Source organism: Prionailurus bengalensis, chromosome D1, assembly GCF_016509475.1.
Source record: "Prionailurus bengalensis isolate Pbe53 chromosome D1, Fcat_Pben_1.1_paternal_pri, whole genome shotgun sequence".
NCBI classification, from domain to species: domain Eukaryota; kingdom Metazoa; phylum Chordata; class Mammalia; order Carnivora; family Felidae; genus Prionailurus; species Prionailurus bengalensis.
Window position 1 is genome coordinate 58,823,994 of NC_057346.1, and position 21,102 is coordinate 58,845,095.

Consider the following 21,102-nt stretch of genomic DNA (forward strand, 5'->3'; position numbering starts at 1 on the left):
AGAACTTTTATATCTTTGTTTCAAAGAACCATTGAGTTACCAAGCCCCAGGAACTGATGATGGAATTTCCTTTTGGATTTCCTGCTTTAAGGCTGTTAGAGCTTTGACTCAGCTAGAAATTATAACTGGAACTAATGCAATGCAAACTTTTTTCCTTTAGTGGGGGAACCTATGACTTACACATACTATCATGAAAAAACAAGGGTCTTAAAAGGTTATTAGTCAAATTATAATCATTGAAGTAGAAATTCTTAAATAGTCTTTCTACTGAATTGTAACATTTACTGACTTTAATGATTTCCCATAGATTTTTTAACTGACACCTCTGGTTAATGGTTAATATCTGAGGGTGAGCCAGTCAACCTCAGATGATTGCACACTAACACTGTTTGTTAGAACATGACAAATATAATTTTGTCTTTGAACATTAAATTTAGTGGAAAATGTGTTTATCATATTTTGTCATTACCTATATTCATAATTAAGATAACTTCAAGTAGATAAACCATCTTGCCAGCATTGTGAAAATCAGTATCTTTATTGAGGGAAGCATGATTCATTTTACTGAAAGAAACACCACTCTTTTAATAATCCTGTAATACAAATTGACAGCTCAACAAACATATTTTTGAAAATGATGGGGGGGGGGGCGCACCTGGGTGGCTCAGTCGATTAAGCATGTGACTTCGGCTCAGGTCATGGTCTTGCAGTTTGTGAGTTTGAGCCCCGCATCGGGCTCTGTGCTGACAGCTCAGAGCCTGGAGCCTGCTTCAGATTCTGTGTCTCCTTCTCTCTGCTCCTCCCCCGCTCATGCTCTGTCACTTTCTCAAATAAACATTAAAAAAAAATTAAAAGAAAATGATGGAAGATAATTTGTGTGTTGAAACAGAGTGGCTGCAATTCTTATTTCCCTTTAGTAACACATTTATCAAATTGGAGTTGGGTCCGTAAGCTTTATTAGTTACCTATTTTTCCTGTGGTGCATAATTACATGTTAGTTTCATGAAAAATATGAACTGTGTGTTGTAATAAAATTATATGTGTTTGGATACCTGAATTGTTTGGAGCCCAAAGTTTTAAAGAGCTTCTTTTTTCCTCCCCCATATTTAATTTAGGTGCTATTTGTGAGTATTTCTGCTGTATTTTCAGGGTTTCTTACTAAGGTATATAAAGTTAGTTGTATCCAAACTTGGATAAGATCAGTGTTTTCTGACTGAAAAGTATTCTGCATTTATTTCTTTTTGTTTTCCATGTGACACAGGGAAATTTTTAGACTTAAATAATTCCTGTGTAAGATACATGAAACTCTTCAAATGGTTAAAAACTCAAAATTTTTAGCATCTATTAAGTGAAATAAGCTATCTTAGTAGAAATTTCTAAATGAAGAAAGTAATAAATTTTCAGAAGCAATTCAGAAAGGCCAAATTAGTGTGTAAGTAAAGATCTTCTGTTGGGTCTGGATGGTCAGTGGTCCTTAAGTCCTGCTAATTATATCTTCTAGAGATTTCTTGTTTACATTCTTTTCTGTTTTTCCCCTATTGCCTATACCTTGGTATAGGAGCTTATGGTCAAGTATAGGGATACACAGTCACTGCTAAATTGATATAGTTTGGTGTGCTATTATTTAGTTGTTTCTATTATTGCTGACCTATCACATTTCACTTACGTTATTTCAATAATATCCTAATTCTTGCAGTAGTGTTCTCATATTTTCTAGCCCCACCCCCCCATCTCTCCTTTTATGTCTGTCTTCCACATTGTCACCAGCTGGCTTTCTAAAAATGTTGTTTGGGATGCCTGGGTGGCTCAGTCAGTTGAGCGTCTGACTCTTGATTTTGGCTCAGGTCATGATCCCAGGGTCGTGGGATCCAGACCTGTGTCAGGCTCTGCGCTGAGCATGGAGTCTATTAAGATTCTCTCTCACTCTGCCCTGCTCTCCTGTGCGCATGCTCTCTCTCTCTCTCTCTCTCTCTCTAAAATAAAAAAATAATAAGATAAAAACAGTTTATTTTATATTGGGTTCTCTGTGGCCTTTTGGATAAAGATCATACACCTCGTTGTAGCATATATGGCCTTCTGCAACCTAGCCACAAGCTTCCTTTCCTGGCGTAATACTACCATTTCATGCTTATTCATCCTTCCTTCTTAATCTCCTTGCCCTGGCAACTCAGGACTTCTGGTTATCTAATTGTGCTCTTTACATTCATGCCTTTATATATGCCAGTCTCCTTGCCTTTTGATACCCTTCCTCCTACTTTTTCACCTGGCAAATTCTGCTTACCACTAAATTTGCAAGTTTGTTCTTTGTGATCTCAAAGAATTTTGATTTTGCACATGCTTCTGGCTTCCCCGCTCATGTGAACTCCTTGAAGTGAGAGGCTAAGTCATTTTTGTATCTTTGTACCCTTTTAGGCTGGCAGAATTGTTAAATGAATGTAACTGGTTATATTTAAATGCACCTTACTTGTTTTTAGGTGAAATGTTTTATTGTTCTTTTGGTAGGGGGCTAGAGTGGTGTCTGTTGAGCTTGTGTTACACTTTGATTCATGTGGGCTTATTTATTTATTTATTTATTTATTTAAAAATTTATTTATTTTGAGAGAGAGCGAGCAAGTGAGTGAGCAGGGAAGGGGCAGAGAGAGAGGATCCCAAGTAGGCTCTGCACTAAACAGCGCAGGGGCTCGAACTCACTAACCATGAGATCATGACCTGAGCTGAAACCTAGAGTCAGACGCTCAATCGACTGAACCACCCAGGTGCCCCTCATGTGGGCAGTTTAAAACCTACCGTGCTATTTGATGTTGAGTATATCTATATTTACATATACATGTAAATACAGAGATGGTTGGTGTTCCCAAGGATTAATAGAGTCCTTATTCCAATGAGTCAGTGTGTTCTTCTTTTATGTTAAATTATTGGAATGAATCCCTTCACTCCTATATAGTTGTGAGCAGAATGCTATATTACCTCCTAAAACATGAATTTAGGTTTCTAACTTCCTTTTTTTCTCATTGATAATATTGAATTGGAAGTTGAAAATTGTGTATTGTTGGTATTTATAATAACTTTAGTTGCTTGAGGAAGGGGGTAGTCTGCCTTTCTGGTCTGTCCTATCAAGTCAAATGACATTTTAAAAATTCATTAGAAACCTCTGAACTTGGGTTCAGATGTATAATACAGTATGTATTATATTGTAAAAGATCTTGCCTGCCATTTTTCTTTTTTTTTTTTTTTTTAAGTTATCTCTATTCCAATCTGGGACTTGAACTCACAACCTGGGTATTAAGAGTTGCATGCTCTACCGACTAAGCTAACCAGGCACCCCTGCTTTTCTCTTTCCCGAAACCCCACAAATAATAGTCCTTCTCACCAGTGCCCCCTCTCCCCCATCAGTGTTATGTTCAATTTAGGTTAGTGTGAATCACTAAAAAGCAAATAGCTTTGTTTTGCTTTTCTTTCTTTTCTTTTCTTTTCTTTTCTTTCTTTCTTTCTTTCTTTCTTTCTTTCTTTCTTTTAAGATTTTATTTATTTAAGTAATTTCCATACCCAATGTGGGGCTTGAACTCACAAGCCGAAGGTCCAGAGTCACACGCTCCTCTGACTGAGCCAGCCAGGTACCCCAACTTTTCTTAATATAAAAAAATTGATAGTAGAGAAAAATTTTTTATGACTTAAAAAAAAAAAGTGAAGAAGAAAAAGACCACAATAATTATTAAGCTGTAAGTAGGAGATGTAATAGGAGATATCATGTGTTAAGCTCTAAATAGGAGAATTTCATGCTGGGTTATGGCTAGTTTCCACTCCCTTCCCCCACTTTTCATCTTCTGGAATTTTGAAGGGAGGAAACCAATTATGATACAGTATTTTTCCTTTGCTCTCCTCCCCTTCTTCAGTTCATTTGTTCCAGGGATGTATTTGGAAGCTGGTGTGTTCGGAGTAAAATTTGAGAAAGAAAGATAAACTCATTTGTTGTTAATCAGGGACATTGTTTTGGGGAGGCTTTATACTGAAGTGTTTCCTGTTGGCTTTTTCTGTCAGCTGTATATAAGCACACTTTACTTTCTTTTTAGTTTATTTTTTTTTCTCTTTGCTTTCTAAGGTGACTTATAAATTTCTAAGTACTACAGCCTGTATATTGTTTATTAATATATATTTAGTATTGTTTATTCTTATGATTTGCTAAGTAGAGTCAGTAAAGAAAGTTCTTTGCAGGGATTCTGAATATAAAGAACTAACTTCTTAGCAGACATTTTTTAGGAGGTCATTATATAATATGGCAAAATCACAGAATTTTAGAGTCTGATTGATACTGTCCCATTTGTTGATGAAAATGGAAACTGAGGTGCAGTGAGATGAAGTAAATCATATTGAGGAAAAATGCTATTTCTCTGTTTTCTAGACTAGTGCATGATCCCCTCTATTTGTATTTCCCAAGGTTTTAATCAAGGAAATCATTATAGGTCCCATTTCTTAAAAACATTTTGCCTATCAAAAAGTACATTTTAACTAATAATTTGTTTTCTTATTTTTTACTTTTCATACGTCAAGCTGTAAATCAGCTTTGAATCACTATTTTAAAACTACTTACATGAATCCAGACAAAGGCAAAGATACTTGAAACTTTACCTCAGAGAAGGTTGAGTATATGGTTTCTTACAGATGTTCTGAAAAATGGAAACTGGCTCAAGAAGCACCTGTCTTTCTTTGTAGACACCTGGAGGTCTGACGACCTCAAGTGAGGAATTACTGTGCTATAGGTTCTCTTTTTTAACCTGTAGGTTCATGGAACTCACTGGGGATTGGATTCTTGTCTGTTTATGGATGCTCTTTTTTTGTTGTTGTCTCAGACACTGTTCGGTCTAAAAGGGAACCTTGGAAGTAATCTGGTATAGACTTTTTAAAAAAGATTTTTGTCTATCTGTCTATCATTTATTTATTTTTGAGAGTGAGAATCTGTATGCACATGTGTGTGCACATGTAGGGGAAGGAGCAGATAGAGAGGGAGAGAGAGAATCTCAAGCAGGCTCTGTGCTGTCAGCACGGAGCCTGACATGGGGCTTGATCTCATGAACTGTGATATCATGAACTGAAATCAAGAGTTGGATGCTTAACTGACTGAGCTACCCAGGCACCACTAAGATTTTTATTTTAAGTAGTTTCTATATCCAGCATGGGGCTCAAACTTACAACCCCGAGATCAATAGTTGCACACTCTGTCAATTGAGACAGCCAGGACTCTTTTGAGAACAGTTTTCTTGAGACATAATTCACATACCATACAATTAACCTATTTAAAGTTTTTTAGTATATTCATGGGGTGTACAACTATCAACGCTTTAACTTTAGAACATTTTTGCTCCCCCAGAAAGAAGTTCTGTATTTATTAGCAGTCACTTTCCATAATTTTCTCCAGCCTTAAGCAGTTACCTTCCCTGTCTATAGAAATGGAATCTGTAAAAATGGAATCAGACACTGTGTGGTCTTCTGTGACTAGCTTTTGCTTAGCCTAATGTTTCCAGGGTTCATCCATGTTATAGCATCAGTACTTCATTCCTTTTTATTGCTAAATAATACTCTGTTGTATGGATATACCATCACATTTTATTAATCCACTTATCATTTGATGGATTTTTTGGCTATTATGAATAATGTTCCTTTTGAACACTCATGTACAAATTTTGTGTGGATTTCATGTTTTCATTTTTATACCTAGTAGTAGAATTGCTAGGGTCATGTGGTAACTCTGTTTAACTTTTTTTTTTTTCCTGTTTAACTTTTTGAGGAACTTTCAAATTGATTTCCAAAGTGGCTGCACCATTTTTTATTCCCACAGCAATAATGTCACGAAGGTTCCAGTTTTTCCATATCCTTGCTAATGTTTGTTACTGTCTGTCTTTTGATTATAGCCATCCTAGCGGGCATGAAATGGTGTCATTGTGGCTTTTATTTGCATTTCTCTAATAGCCTGTGATATTGAGCATTTTTTCATATGCTTATTGGCCATTTGTATATCTTCTTTGGAGAAATGTCTATTCACATCCTTTGCCCATTTTTAAACTGGGCATATATGTGTGTGTGTGTGTGTGTGTGTGTGTGTGTGTGTGTGTGTGTGTATGTGTGTGTATATACACACACACACACACATATATATATAAGCCATTTGACTTGCAAGTATATACTATATTTGCACTATTTTTCCCACTCTGGATGAATCACCTGAAGTGATTCACACGTGCACTAAATTTTGAGAATTACTTAAGTGTGGAAAAAATAAGGACTTTGAAGGTAGACCAGAGATTGAAACCCAGCTCTGCTACTTACTATTTGGGTGATCTTGGAGAAGTTACTAAGGTTCTCTGAGCCTCAGATTTCATAAATGTAAAACAAAGGTAATGCCGACCTTTCTGCTTTTCTGCAAAAGTTAAATGAGATATGTGAAATGCTGAGCATGGTAGATCTTTAGCACTGGTAGCTACCATTGTTAGTGGAAATTAGAACCTGGGAAGGATGTTGTCTTATTCAAGGTGACAATGGAGGTTATTGTGTTTCATTAATTCTAAGAAGCACGGTTTTATTTTATTTTTTTTCATTCTTCTGAAATCCAGATACATCTTACAATTGCTTTTGGCTTTGATGTAGTTGTCATTGTCTCTTCATGCATGGAACTTGCAGAATACGTATTGGCAGGCTTGGAAGAAAATCCCAGAGATAATGGTGGGAATACAAATGTTGGATCACCCGGGATTTTGATGGTACAGAGGATGATATTGTGTGGAAAACTATAGGTTATCAGTGACTGATTCAAAAAAGTGATTCAGAAGATCTTGACTCCGAGTGTGACCAGTTCATGCACCAATTTATTTTATCTTTTTAAAATTACTCACAAATTATCCTAAAAATCTGACTAAATAAGCTTAAAAGCACTCTTTTAATAAGTATAAATAAAAATTGTAAGTGTTAGGGTATTGAATCAATTTAGTTGGCAGCATTTTTTCTTAGTGAAACATTAAGGTGTCTTGGAATGTGTATTTTTTAATATGATGAAAACTGGAAGTAGCAGATCAGATACTGGACCCAGGTCTTTTTTTTCATTCATTCAAAATCATATTGCTTTTCAATTCAGAGAATTGAATTCAATTGAATTTGAATTCAATTCAAATGAGAACTTAAAAATGATGTAAATCGTGAGAGGGAGCATTTTTAAAAATAGGACTGCAAGGGTGGCTCAGTCAGTTAAGCATCTGACTTCAGCTTACGTCAGGCTCTGTGATGTTCATGAGTTCGAATCCCACGTCAGGCTCTGTGCGGACAGCTCAGAGCCTGGAACCTGTTTCAGAACCTGTGCCTCCTTCTCTGCCTCTCCCCCGCTTGTGCACTCTCTCTCAAACGTAAATAAACATTAAAAAAAAGTAGGGCTGCAGGGAAAAAGATCAAGTGGGACCATACTTAACGTTTCTTTGAGAGGCACCTGAGTCGCTCTGTTGGTTAAGCGTCTGACTTCGGCTCAGGTCATGATTTCAGTTTGTGAGTTTGAGCCCTCCCCCTTCGCCCCCCACCATTGGGCTCTCTGCTGTCAATACAGAGCCTGCTTTGAATCCTCTGTCCACCCCCTCTCTCTGCCCCTCCCCCCTCTCAAAAATAAATATTAAAAAAATCTTTGGGGCACCTGTGGTGGGTTCAGTTGGTTGGGCATCTGACTTTGGCTCAGGTCATGATCTCACAGCTCATGGGTTCAGGTGCCGCATCAGGCTCTGTGTTGACAGCTCAGAGTCTGGAGCTTGCTTTGGATTCTGTGTCTCCATCTCTGTCTGCCTCTCCCCCTGCTCATGCTCTGTCTCTCTCTCTCAAAAATAAATAAACATTAAAAAAAATATATTAAAACATTTTTTTGAGTGAAAAGAAGAAAAAAGAGTACCTCATTTTATTTATTTATTTATTTATTTATTTATTTATTATTATCTTTTTAATGTTTGTTTATTTTTGAGACAGAGAGAGACAGAGCGCGGAGCAAGGGAGGGGCAGAGAGAGAGAGGGAGACGCAGAATCCAAAGCAGGCTCCAGGCTCTGAGCTGTCAGCACAGAGCCAGGTGTGGGGCTTGAACTCATGAGCTGTGAGATCATGACCTGAGCTGAAGTTGGATGCTTAACTGACTGAGCCACCCAGGTGTCCCAAGAGTACCTCATTTTAAAATGAAAGGATAGCATGGAACTTCAACTGACTAAATGAATTTATGTTTTTAATATATACTTCCACAATATGGTCAGTTCTGGAGGGGAGACCAAGAGTAGGAGGTACAAACTAGGCAGAGGAGGAAATAGGAAAATATAATTTGAGAGTCTATTTACTAAAACTTTTTGTCACAGACCACTGCTTACTTGAAAGTGTCAGGGTTTTAACAATACCTTTTCCTGTTGCTATTTAATGGTTTATGAACTCATAAGCCATTCATTGTCCATAGGTCCTTATATGCTCCTAAAATGTGAAGATTTGTTTCTGGATGGGATGGCTGTTGCAACCCACAGCCGGAGTTCACATTTATAGATTTGAACAGGGGATACTTTCATGAGACACATGGAATTAAACTAAGGCCTAGTAATGAAAGTTACCCACCACTTGGGTTAAAAATAGAAGTGTTAGAAGAATTTTTGTGTGCACTTTTTTTTTAATTTGTTTTTTTTAACCGTACCCAGATATGTAAATATGAGGGATGGTAAAGGTGATCTTTGTGGTAGGATAGCTGTGATATATTAGAATAAGCACAAATTTAGAGGCATACAACCTGAGTGTGAATCCTAATCTTAATCTCTTATTAACTGTGTGACTTTGGCCTTAAGTCACCACAGGTCACTTAAACTTCTCTGAGCCTCATGTATCTTATCTGTAAATAAGTAATAATTATAGTATCTTATGGGATTATTTTGATAATTAAAACAAAAGTAATGCATATAAAAGCTCTCTTGCATAGTATGTGGAACATAATAGATGTTAAGTAAATGCATGTGGATTGTAATTTTGTTAAGTAATTGAGAACATCAACTCAGAATTATAGTCTGTGACTTACTCATCCCTAACAAGTTAACTTGTGGGTTAAAAAATGTAATGAGCCTCAAAGATAAATTGTTCAAATAATTCTAAAGAATTTCTTTCACCAAGTTCAGTAGTCCTAGTTTCCTTCCATTTTTCTCTGTCAGTAATGATTCTTCTCATGATTGCTGGATGGCTTCTGCAACTCCAAGCATAATAATCTCAAGACAACAGTGTTAGTGGAGGATGGGGAGGGAAGAACAGTTTATGGAAATTTTCTCTGCCTTCCTCCCCTCTTTATTTCCTCTGGAGAAGGTCATTTCTACCAGAAATGATCTGAATAGACTTTCTCTTATGTTTTATTGGCTGAGTCTGCCTCATTTGCTTGTTCATGCCTAGCTGTAAAGGAGGCTGGGAATATGATTATATTCTTGGAGAGGTGGTCTTTGCCAGCAAGAAGTAAGGTATTGGTGGCAGTAATATGGCTTTTGCCACATTACTGTTTTGCCCTGTTTGTCACAGGGACCCGTTTCTAATTTACTTCTAGTGTTTCCCATAAAAGTGTAAAAAAATGTGTTGGGGTTTAATTGTGAAAGATGTAGCTGGATTTCCATATGTCCCGAACAGACTAGAACCGCTTGTATCCCCTCCTACCAACTCCTTTTGAAATCAGTGTCTTTAGGTCAGGAGTAGGTTTTTGTATTTGCCATAGGTAATGGTCCGATAGGCCTGTGGCCTCTTAGGATTCTCAGCGATACAGGAGTGATTAAATATCTTGCCTCTTTTGGTCTTCTGATACGTAGAGAAATGGTGGTCTAAGGGCCTCCCAGGCAGTTGGTTTTTGTTTTTGTTTTTGTTTTGTTTTTTGCTGAACTATTTTTACTTCTAAGGTGAAAGCATTAGTAAGTAGTGAAGTGGCTAAAATGAAAGCAGAGAAGGACAAAAAAGAGCTAGAATTACTCCTAGCTGAATAATTTGCCCCTTAATGATTGAGGATTGGAAATTCAGTCTTGGAAATACAAAGTACTGGAAGAAGCCTGTGATGGTAAGTTGATGTTTTTCTTTGTAAATTTTTTGAATGTTCATTTGAATCCTGCAGATGCCGTTCTGTTTTATTGGTGTCAGTCTTCAGGAATGATCTGATGCATGAGCAAGAGTTAGTTTCTGAGTCTGGTTTGTGCTGTCTATTCTTCAGTGACTAATTTGGGAATTAGGCACAGAAACTTGTAACCCTCTCTTTTGTTCCATTGCTACAGATTTCCTGTCATGCGTTGGTCAGGGCTAACTTAATAAAACTTTGGCTGGTATTTTTATTTCATCTCATTGTGTCTTCACAGTATTCCTTGGTCATGCTTTATTTTAACATTCCATTTGATCTTTTTTTTTTTTTTTTTTTTTTTTTTTTTGGCATTCACATAGGAGTGTCTTGTCATCCAGATGTTTTCTGTTTTGTGAACTTTGACATAATCCCAATTCAAAAAGAAAATGTTATTTCTGGTATTATGAAAAGTGTCACCATGTCTGTGGCTCCAAAGGAAACAATTGGGAGCATATATCCCTTGATTATATTTTAGTGGTATTTGTTTTTCCCCAATGGTGGCTGGAGAATAGGGATTAGAGGCAGAGACTTTTTATTGTATACCTTTTTTTGTATGTTTTGAATTTTGAACTGTGTGAATCCTACCTACTCTCAAAACTAAAATTAAATGATTTAGTATTGGTAAACATTTGGCTTTTAGTTTTTAGTGAAGTTACTTCTATATTTTATGTTAACACACTTTGCAGGTTATTTCTAATATTAAGAATACTACAAATATTAAGAATACTTGATATATAAACTTATTTTCATAAAATGACTTGTCTTCACCTGGTTGTAGTTTGGAGTTGGGGAAATAGTCTCTGTGTACTACTGTGTTTCTTTCTTTCTGTATTATGGAATTGTTTTATTCCAAAACAAGAACACATATTAGGTGGTTAGATTCCTGTCCAGCCTCAAATTTTATTTTAGCTAACTTTATCCACAGGTTTTACATTATAGTCATAATTAAAAATATTATTTCTGTGGTAGTATGTATTTCGCATTATTAGTCAACTCTTTCCATGGGGGAATTGTTTTCTGTTTTACTATAGAGGTGTTTTTTTTAAAATTTTTTTTTTCAATATTTTTATTTATTTTTTTGGGACAGAGAGAGACAGAGCATAAACGGGGGAGGGGCAGAGAGAGAGGGAGACACAGAATCGGAAACAGGCTCCAGGCTCCGAGCCATCAGCCCAGAGCCTGACGCGGGGCTCGAACTCACGGACCGCGAGATTGTGACCTGGCTGAAGTCGGACGTTTAACCGACTGCGCCACCCAGGCGCCCCATTATAGAGGTGTTTTAATAGTTTCCTCAGCTATATTGAGTTAATTGAATATTTAATACTGCTTTTTCTTCTCTTGCATTTTTAGCTGGACGTCTTTCTGTTTTTCAAGTGGTTGTTCAAGGTGTTACACCATGCATCTTTAATTCATCACTGTATACTTGGAATTAATATTATACCATTCCACCTAAGACACTCACAGGTCCAGTTCTGATTACTTCATTCCAGACTTTGTGCTGCATACCTTATTTATTTTTTAAGTTTATTTATTTTTTGAGAGAGAAAGAGAGAGGGAGTGCAAGCGAGCAGGGGGGACAGAGAGGGGGACAGAGGATCCGAAGCAGGCTCTGTGCTAACACTACAGAGCCCAATGTGGGGCTCTAACTCCCGAACCATGAGATGATAACCTGAGCTGAAGTAGGACACTTAACTGACGGAGCCACCCAGGCACCCCTATGCTGCGTACTTTATAAATGCCATGATATGTTAGTTTTTCTTTAAACACACTTATCTTTTGAAGAGATTAAGACTAGAAAAAAGTCTTTTATATTTACCAATTTTGACTTTTCTTTCCTTCCTCAGACCACATAGGTTTGAGTTTCCATCTGGTATCATTTCCTTTTGGGCTGAAGAACTTCCTTCAGCATTTCTAGTGCAGTTCTACTGGTGACAGTTCTCTTAACTTTCACTCGTCTGAAAATGTCTTTATTTTATTTTTCTTTATTCACCTTCATTTTTGGAAGGTAATTTTCGCAGGATCTTGAATTCTGTGTTGACAGTTGGGTCACCCCATTGTCTTCTGGCTTTTACTGTTTCTGATGAGAAACCATATATATATACACACACGCACACACACACACACACACACACATATTTATATACTTGTTTTCCTCTGTGTAATGTACCTTTTTTCCTCTCTGATAGTGTCATTCTTCTTTATCTTTGTTTTTTTGCAGTTTGAATGTGATGTGACTAATGTATCTTTTTATTACTTTGCTGGGGGTTCACTGAGCTTTTTGGATCAACAAATCAGGGAAATTTGGGGCCATTATTTCTTCAAATTTTTTTTCTGCCCTATTTTCTTTTTCCATTTTTGGATTCCAAGGATATGCATATATTAAACTGTCTGATAATAATCTGTGTTCTTCAGAGTGAATAGTTTCTGTTGATCTGTTTTCTGGCTCATTGGTTCTTTATTCTGTAATTTTTTTCCTTAAAAATTTTTTTTAACGTTTATTTATTTTTGAGACAGAGAGAGACAGAGCATGAATGGGGGAGGGTCAGAGAGATGGAGACACAGAATCTGAAACAGGCTCCAGGCTCTGAGCTGTCAGCACAGAGCCCGACGCGGGGCTCGAACTCACGGACCGTGAGATCATGACCTGAGCCGAAGTTGGCTGCTTAACCGACTGAGCCACCCAGGGGCCCCAAAATTTTGTTTTTAATAAAAAATTTTTTTTTCTTTTTATTTTAGAGACAGACAGCAAGCAGGGGACAGGGGCAGAGGGAGGCAGGAGAGAATCTCAAGCAGGCTCCACACTCAGTGCAGGGCCTGATGCAGGGCTTAATCCCAGCACCTTGGGGTCATGACCTGAGCGAAAATCGAGTTGAACATTCAACCAACTGAGCCACCCAGGCACCCCTTTTTCATTTTTATTTTTTAGGATTTTATTTTTCAGTAATCTCTACCCCCCAATGTGGGGCTTGAACTCTCAACCCCAAGGTCAAGACTCACATGCTCTACTGACTGAGCCAGCCAGGTGCCCCTCTTCTGTAATTTTTAGTCTATTTTTAAGTCTATCTGGTGAAGTTTTCATTTTTGATAGTGTACCTTTAAGTGGTTGAACATATTTATAATCACCATTTTAAAGCTCTAGCCTGCTGTTCGCAACACTGGAGTCATATTGTGGTCTGTTTCTGTTGATTGCTTCCCTCCACTCCCTCATTATGGGTCATGCTTTCCTGCTTATTTGCATATCTAGTAAGTTTTGATTTGGATTTTGTGGATGGTACATTATAGGAAGTCTCAATTGTGTTGTCTTTCTTTAAAGAGTGTTGAAATTTGGCATTTCCACTGAAAGCCTGAGTGCCCAAGGTGTGCAGAAATGTCTCCATTCTGTCTGAACTACAATTCTGATGTTTCCCAGCAGTGTGCAGCTTCTGGTATCTGTTCAGCTCTCAGGCCTGCAACAGTAATTCTCACGGAGACTCACTCTGGCTTATATGTAGCTTGGTACTCAGCCAAAGATGCCCAAGGAACCCCCATGCAGATTTCTGGGACCACCCCTTCTGCATTGTTGCCTGTTCTCCAGTATCCTGTCCTCTATAAAGTCTAGCCACTCCACTAGCCCAGGACTCTGATTCCTGCATCTCAGTTTGGTGAGACCGTTATGCTTGGCATAGACTTCACCTCCCTGTGATGCAGTTGGGAAAGTTTCCCAGGCGGAAAGCTGGGGTAGATGTTGCACACATCTCCTGTACTGCCAGTTGTTTCACTCCTGAAAATAGTAGAGTCATATGTTTTGTCTAGTTTTATAGCTGTCACTCGAGGAGGGCTAGTCTGGTACCAGTTACTTCATCATGTCTAGGAAAAGTCCATTTCTCAGATGTGTTAGAGGAAGATACTTAACTGTATTTAAATACATAAGATTATCTATTTATGCATGTTTAATATCTGTGTAATCCTAATTAATCTTGTGCTTTTAGATGTAGGAGTTTGGATATTCCATGTATAAATGTATTCTGTAGCATGGGAATTTTTTAACAGCTTTATTAAGATATTCTTAAACCATGTAATTCACTCATTTAAAGTGTATAATCCAGGGGATTTTAGTATATTCAAAATTGTGCATCTATTACCACAATCAATTTTAGGACATTTTCATTACCACAAAAAGAAACCCCATACCCTTTAGCCATTACCCTTCCCCTTCCCCGCATTTGCCCAGCCTTAGGCAACCACTAATTGCTTTCCATAGATTTACTTGTTTTGGATATTTCATGTAAATGGAAGCAGTTGGCTTCTTTTACTTAGCATAATTTTTTCAAGGTTCTTCAGTGTTGTAACATCTATCAGTACTTTATTCCTTTTTATTGCTAAATAATATTCCAGTACTTAGATATACCACATTTTATTAACCCATTCATCAGTTGATGGACATTTGGGTTGTTTCACTTTGGCTGTTATGAATAACTCTTTTATGAACATTCATGTACAAATTTTTTAATGTACATATGTTTTCATTTTTATTGGGTATATGCCTAGGAGTGGAATTGCTGAGTAATATATTAAGTCTGTGTTTATTCAAGGAACTGCCAGACTGTTTTCCAAAGGGACTATACCATTTTTCATTCTCACCAGCAATCTGTGAGGGTTTGATTTCTCCACATCCTTGTCCACACTTGTTGAACATTAATTATATCTCAGAGCCTCCCAGCAGCAATGTATTCTATAATTACAATTGTTGTTATTATTATTCCCATTTTATAGATGAGGAAACTGAGGCTCGTAGTGGTTAAGTGTCTTGCCCACGATCAGAACTAAGAAATGGAAGAACTACATTTGAACCTGGGTATATCCCTGACTTTTAAAATTTAAGTTCTTTCTCTCATTGAAAACTGTTTTTAAAGGCGTTTGATAATAACAGTTGAAATTGAGTGAAATTTTCACAGTATTTCTATGTATATTTTCTTAGCCTTTATTAGATCTTGGTAGGAATCCACGGAACATAGGACCATCTTTTCCCTGGTTTTTATAGCTGGACTCAGTTTTTTTGAAAGTTAGAAAACAGATGTTTTTCACTTAGGATTATTTTAAATAATTGGGGGTACACTATTTTCAGTGCCTACCATGTCCAGGCATTGTGGTCGGAGTATGGTATCTTGTTTCAAGAACTACTACTTAGAATAGATACCAAAGAAGGGGTGTAAGATTCAATGCCTTGCACATCTTTGAGTCTGGCTGATTAGTGTAGGAGTGGAAGAAGATATGTGATCTGGAGTTTCATGTTTTTTTCAGATCCAGGCTTGTTGAAGGATTGTGTGAAACACTGAACTTCTAGGGAATCTCTTAGCTCTTCTGATAATTATATCAGGTTTAGGTTATATTTTGAGATACTTCCATAGTCAAAAATGCCTTTTCTGTCTTTTTTTAAATGTAAATTAAGATCAGGCAGTTTTGTGATAACTGAATGAAGGATGTAATAGTTTCTGAATAGCTTGTCTTGCTATTCTGACCACCTAACTATGTTTATTTTTAACTTTTTGGCTGTGTACCTAAAATAAAATATACTCCACAAATAGCTTAGAATCAGCTTATTTTGGGTGAATGAAAATACTTTATATTAGTTAGTAAACTCACTGTAATAAAAAATAATTCTTGACATGTTTGAAATCAGTAAGTTACAAAAGTTATTGAAATGTTTCTTACCTAAAAAATAAACTGCTGTTAGCGAATTACATTGCTTCATTTTGTGTAGCTATATAGATGAGGACAGATATTTTTCTGAAGAGAATAATAATCCTAAATTTACTTGCAGGAAAATACCAGATTTTCAGAGTTAAGTAGTTTATAACAATATAAAGAATAATAGTAACAAATTATAATACTTTGTTAAAATTTAAAAAATGGATTTGACAATGCATGTTTTGTCAGTGTGGGGTCTTTTGTCTAGTCTTGATATATTAGTACACATATATTAAAACTCTTCAAACCTCCTGTATGTTATACATCAGTAACATTGTAAAGAAAGAGAAAGCAAGAAAAAAGACCTCAGAGTTTATTTTTATGTAACTCTGCCAGGCAGAAGGCTGTGAAAGTTTTATGATGTATCTTTTAAATGTACAGTGTAATTCAAGGATAAAGAATAAGATGTTTCTTGCAGTAAAGATTTTTAAAGACAAGTAATGTAGTAAAAAATTATGTGTTAACTTTTACGTGCATTCTATAGAAATAGCAAAAATTTTCATTTGATTAAAATGTTTGATATGTTTTCTGCCAGGATCTCGAAGGAATGTGTGTTCCACTTTAATAAAAGATTATCTGACTAATAAATGTCTCTGACTTTTTTTCCTGGCAAAGAAAACTTGGCATCCTTATTTGGGTCTTAAACTTGATATATCATAGATGAAAACTTTTAAAGTCATGGTGTTCAAAGGTGAACTTGATTACACAGATCTCCTGACAAGATGATTTTGGCAACTTGATGAATACCGACTAATCTTTTTAAAAATATTTTTTTAATGTTTATTTGTTTTTGAGAGACAGAGACACAGAGTGTGAGCAGGAGAGGGTCAGAGAGAGAGGGAGACACAGAATCTGAAGCAGGCTCCAGGCTCAGAGCTGTCAGCACAGTGCCTCATGAGGGGCTCAAACTCACCAACAGTGAGATCAGACCTGAGCTGGACGCTTAACCAACTGAGCCACCCAGGCGCCCTGTAATTTTTTTTACTTGATAATACGGCTTTAGGTCTTTTATCTCCCCCAGGTCTTTTGTGTGTGTGTGTGTGTGCGCGTGTGTGCCATGATCTCAATACTTTTGAAAAATGAAAGGACATAGTAATCTTCTATCATCATGAAATGTTTACTAACTTGACCTAAATACTCTTTGAAGGATGTTATGATAAAAAGCTTTGGAAGATGTCTTGTGACTCTCTTTATCTTAAGGCCTATTATGACAAACTTGACTTCAGTTTCTCTGTGATAAAATTATCTCTTTCCAGGTAACTCAGTTTGAGGACATTATTTCTTTTTATTTGTAGTGTATCAAGAGCGAAAGGCAAAGAAGTTCAAAAATGCCCAATTAAAATAACTCAGTTGGTCAGCACATACATTTACTAGAGAAAAAGCAGCTTTATTTAGACTGCATTTGATCAGTCTGAGAGGTGATATTCCCCAACTTTTGTGATGTTGGAAAGTGGGTGGGAGAGGAAAGGATGGTTATGTGATGAGGAAGATGATAGAGCTTTTTCAGATTCCTGAATATTGCCATCACAATGTTATAACATTGTCTTCTTTGAAATATTTTGAATTCTCAGAATTAAACATAGCTTTAATTAAAGGTAGATGCCAAGAAATGCATTGTAGAAATAAGAGTCACCTGTGTACTTTACAACACGGCAGATGCTTAGTCCTTCTCTTGAGATTCAGAGCTGGTAGATTTGGAGAGAGAGGCCTGCGCACATGCATTTTTAAAAGCATAGTTGGTAATTCTCATTTGTAAGTAAGGATGAGAACTGCTGTTCTAAGAGTTACCAGTTTAATAGGCATTTCAGGCTTTCTTCCTTAACTGAGGCATTCCAGGAAATATTTCCTTGGATAATAGATACTGCAGGAGAGGTGGATTTCCAAGATATATAAAATAATCAATTGGGTAATCAACCTTGAAAAATTAACAGTGGAGTCTTTGTAGTTGAAAATGTCAGTGAAATAATTTTTCAAGTTTATTTCACTTAAAAAAATATTTTTGAGAGAGAGAGAGAGAGAGACAGAGTGCGAGCAGGTGAGGGGCAGAGAGAGAGGGAGACACAGGGCGCCCCTCAAGTTTATTTTACTTTTAATGCATCTGTATTGGGCAGATAAGACAGTGGTGGTTTGGTTTGTTATTAGGTGTTTTTCTCCCTTTTTATGTGCATAATTAAAAAACTACATATATAAATATATAACTTATTCTTTTGTTTTTGGTGAGATAAGGACAGATGAGTAGTTTTATAATATTTTGATTTTCAAAGTGTGTTGCCTGGATTAGTAGTACCAACTGGGAATTTGTTAAAAGTGCAGTTTCTTGGGCTTTATCACAAACCTGCTGAATCATACATTCTGGGAGTGGGACCTAGAAATCCGTGATTTAACAAGTCCTTTTTGGTGATTCTCATGTATGTTAAAGCTTGAGGACCACTGTTATAATAACTATTGTTTACAGTGTTGTTTTATTTTTTGCTTACCCAGTACTTATCTAACCCATTGTTCAATATTTGTTTCCAAAATTTTATTTTAGTTAATGCTGCAGTGAATATTTTTGTACATCACACCCATCCACACACCCACACAGGGTATCTAAAGATACAGACATTTCCTGGTCCTTAATTGTTAATTGTTAAGACTTTATTGTTTTAAGCTTTACAAGTTGGTTTTCTGTTTATAAAGTGCTTAAACATCTATTATTTCATTTAAATCAGAGCAACTTGAGGGGCGCCTGGGTGGCTTAGTCAGTTAACTGTCTGACTCTTGATTTTAACTCAGGTCATGATTTCATGGTTCATGAGATTGAGCCCCTCGTTGGGCTCTGTGCTGACAGTGTGGAGCCTGCTTGGGATTCTCTCTCTCCCTCTATCTCTCTGCCTGCCCCCCACCCCCCATCTCTCTCTCTCAAAATAAGCAAGTTAAAAAAAAAAATCTCAGCACTTGAGAGGTAGGTATTCACTTCATATAGGTGAGGGAACCTAAGCCCAAAGAGATTCACTAACTTGTCCAAGATCACATTTTTACATTTTTAAATATTTTATTAAAATTTTATGTTTAGAATACTTTATTCCTCTTTATTCTCTTTATTCCTCTTTATTCTCTTTATTCCTCCTTTATTCTCTTATTCCTTTTTTGTTATCCTTCCTCTGTGCAGAGTTGAAATAATAAACTACCTAGCTTAAGTGGGGCATAACAGAACAGTACTTGAAGTATGAAATGGGAAAATTGCATTTACCAGAACTTCCTTCTGGGAAAAATGTGAGGAAAAAAAGGAGAAATGGAGAATTTTCTTGGTGCATGTGTGTGTGCTGAGCTCTGCAGCTTATTCATTGCCCTCCCTCCTTTTGGCAGCATTCTGCCTATTTTCTAAACAGACATGGAATAACAACAACACACTGGCTTGGGGAGGTGCCAGTTTAGCTTTTGTGGGGAGCCTGTGTTTTTCACTCTATGTGCTCCTGTAATGTCCTGTTAGACCATTCATTGTATTGTATATTGTGTGTGTATGTGTGTGTGTACACTTTCCCTTCCAGACTGTGAGTTTTTTGAGAGCAAGACTGTCTTTTCTCTTTGTATATTTCATAGACTGGTACGTAGATGCTGAAGGAATATTTGTTATCGATTGAGACGTTAACCATATCAATTTTTAGTAAATTTTAAAATAAAGTCTCCATTGTTGTTAAGCTCAAGTTTTATTTTCCTTTGTTTATCTAAAGAGTTTATACTACATTATAGTACCTAATTTTTAGTGTAACATGCTGGTTGATGTTCTTATTTGTGTAACTATCTTTTTAGGATACATTTTGAGAAGTAGAGTTGATGGGTCAAACATTATATACTGTTTAAATGGTTGTTTACACTTGCTGCCATATTGCATACCCCTGCCCTGTGTAGGTACTTATTTCCAGACATGGCCACAGCATGCGGTATCATTATTCTAGTATTGTTCTAATATTGGGCATTCTAATAGGCAATAGCATTACTGTTTAAATCTGGATTTCTTTGGTTATTAGCAAGGTTGGATTTTTTTCTTGTTTGACTATTTTACATTATTTTGCATGTTTTGTTAATCATTTGTCCCATCCTCATCCATTTGAGCTGCTATAACAAATTTCCACAGACTGGGTAGCTATAAACAATAGAAATTTATTGCTCATAGTTCTGGAGGCTGAGAAGTCCCAAGATCAAGGTTGCGGCATGGTTGTGTTCTCTCTTGAGGGTCCTTTTCTTGGTCATAGCTGGTACATTCTTGCTGTGTTCTCAAATGGCTGAAAGGGTTAGGGATCTCTCTGGAACCTCTTTTATATGGGCACTAGTTTGCATTTATGTGAAGGGTTCCATCCTCATGACTTAAGTGCCTTCCAAAGGCCCCCTACTAATACTATCAATTGGACATTAAGATTCCAATGTATGAATTTTGGAAGGACACCAACATTCAGCCCATTGCATGTCCATAGTTGAATTATCTGTGTGAATATTGAGAGGTTTTTTGTTTTTTTTTTTTAATATTTTAGGCTGTTTGCTTTGTTAATTTCAAATATTCTCCTCCTCCCCAGCTTGTTTGTTTTTTAATTTTGCTTCTTTTTAATGTAAAAATTTAATATCTAGGTTGATCTATTCTTATGTACCAAGTATGTAAAAAACCTAATGATGTGTAAAAAACCTAATGATACTGAAAGTTGAAAATAAAGCAGTAAAATATGTTAGAAAATACTTCTAAAAAGAGGGGCGCCTGACTGGCTCAATCAGTAGGGCGTGCGACTCTTGATCTCAGGGTTGTAGGTTTGAGCTCTACATGGGTTGTAGAGATTGCCTTAAAAAAAAAATCTTTAAAAAGAAGAAAATACTTTTAAAAGGAGAAATGATATTCCCTTATTAGATGAAGTAGAATTGAACTTTTATTAATAGGGAAAAAGATACTTAAAGATAAATGGAATAATCCACCTGGAAGATCACATAAGCATAAAAGAGTACAAATTATAAAATTATAAGGAGAAATTGACAAATCTGTGGTCCTAGTGGGAGATTTTAATCTCAAATAAAAATATATACAAGATTTGAATTCCATAATTAATAAGCTTAGTTACATACATATGGAATTCTGTATTTAATAAAGAGAATATACTTTTCAGTTACAAAACTAGATTATGTAATTATTTATAAAGGAAGTCTCAACAAATTCCATGGAAATGATACCATACATTTTATGTAGTACATGGTTAAGAGGGCTCAGGAGCCAAATTCTGGTTCTACC

General features: G+C 36.4%; 1 protein-coding gene across 2 annotated transcripts in view; it reads left to right on the forward strand.

Moving 5' to 3' along the window:
- FCHSD2 (FCH and double SH3 domains 2) overlaps positions 1-21,102 on the forward strand; it is a 285,200-nt gene that overhangs the window by 2,327 nt on the left and 261,771 nt on the right. The window lies entirely within an intron of this gene.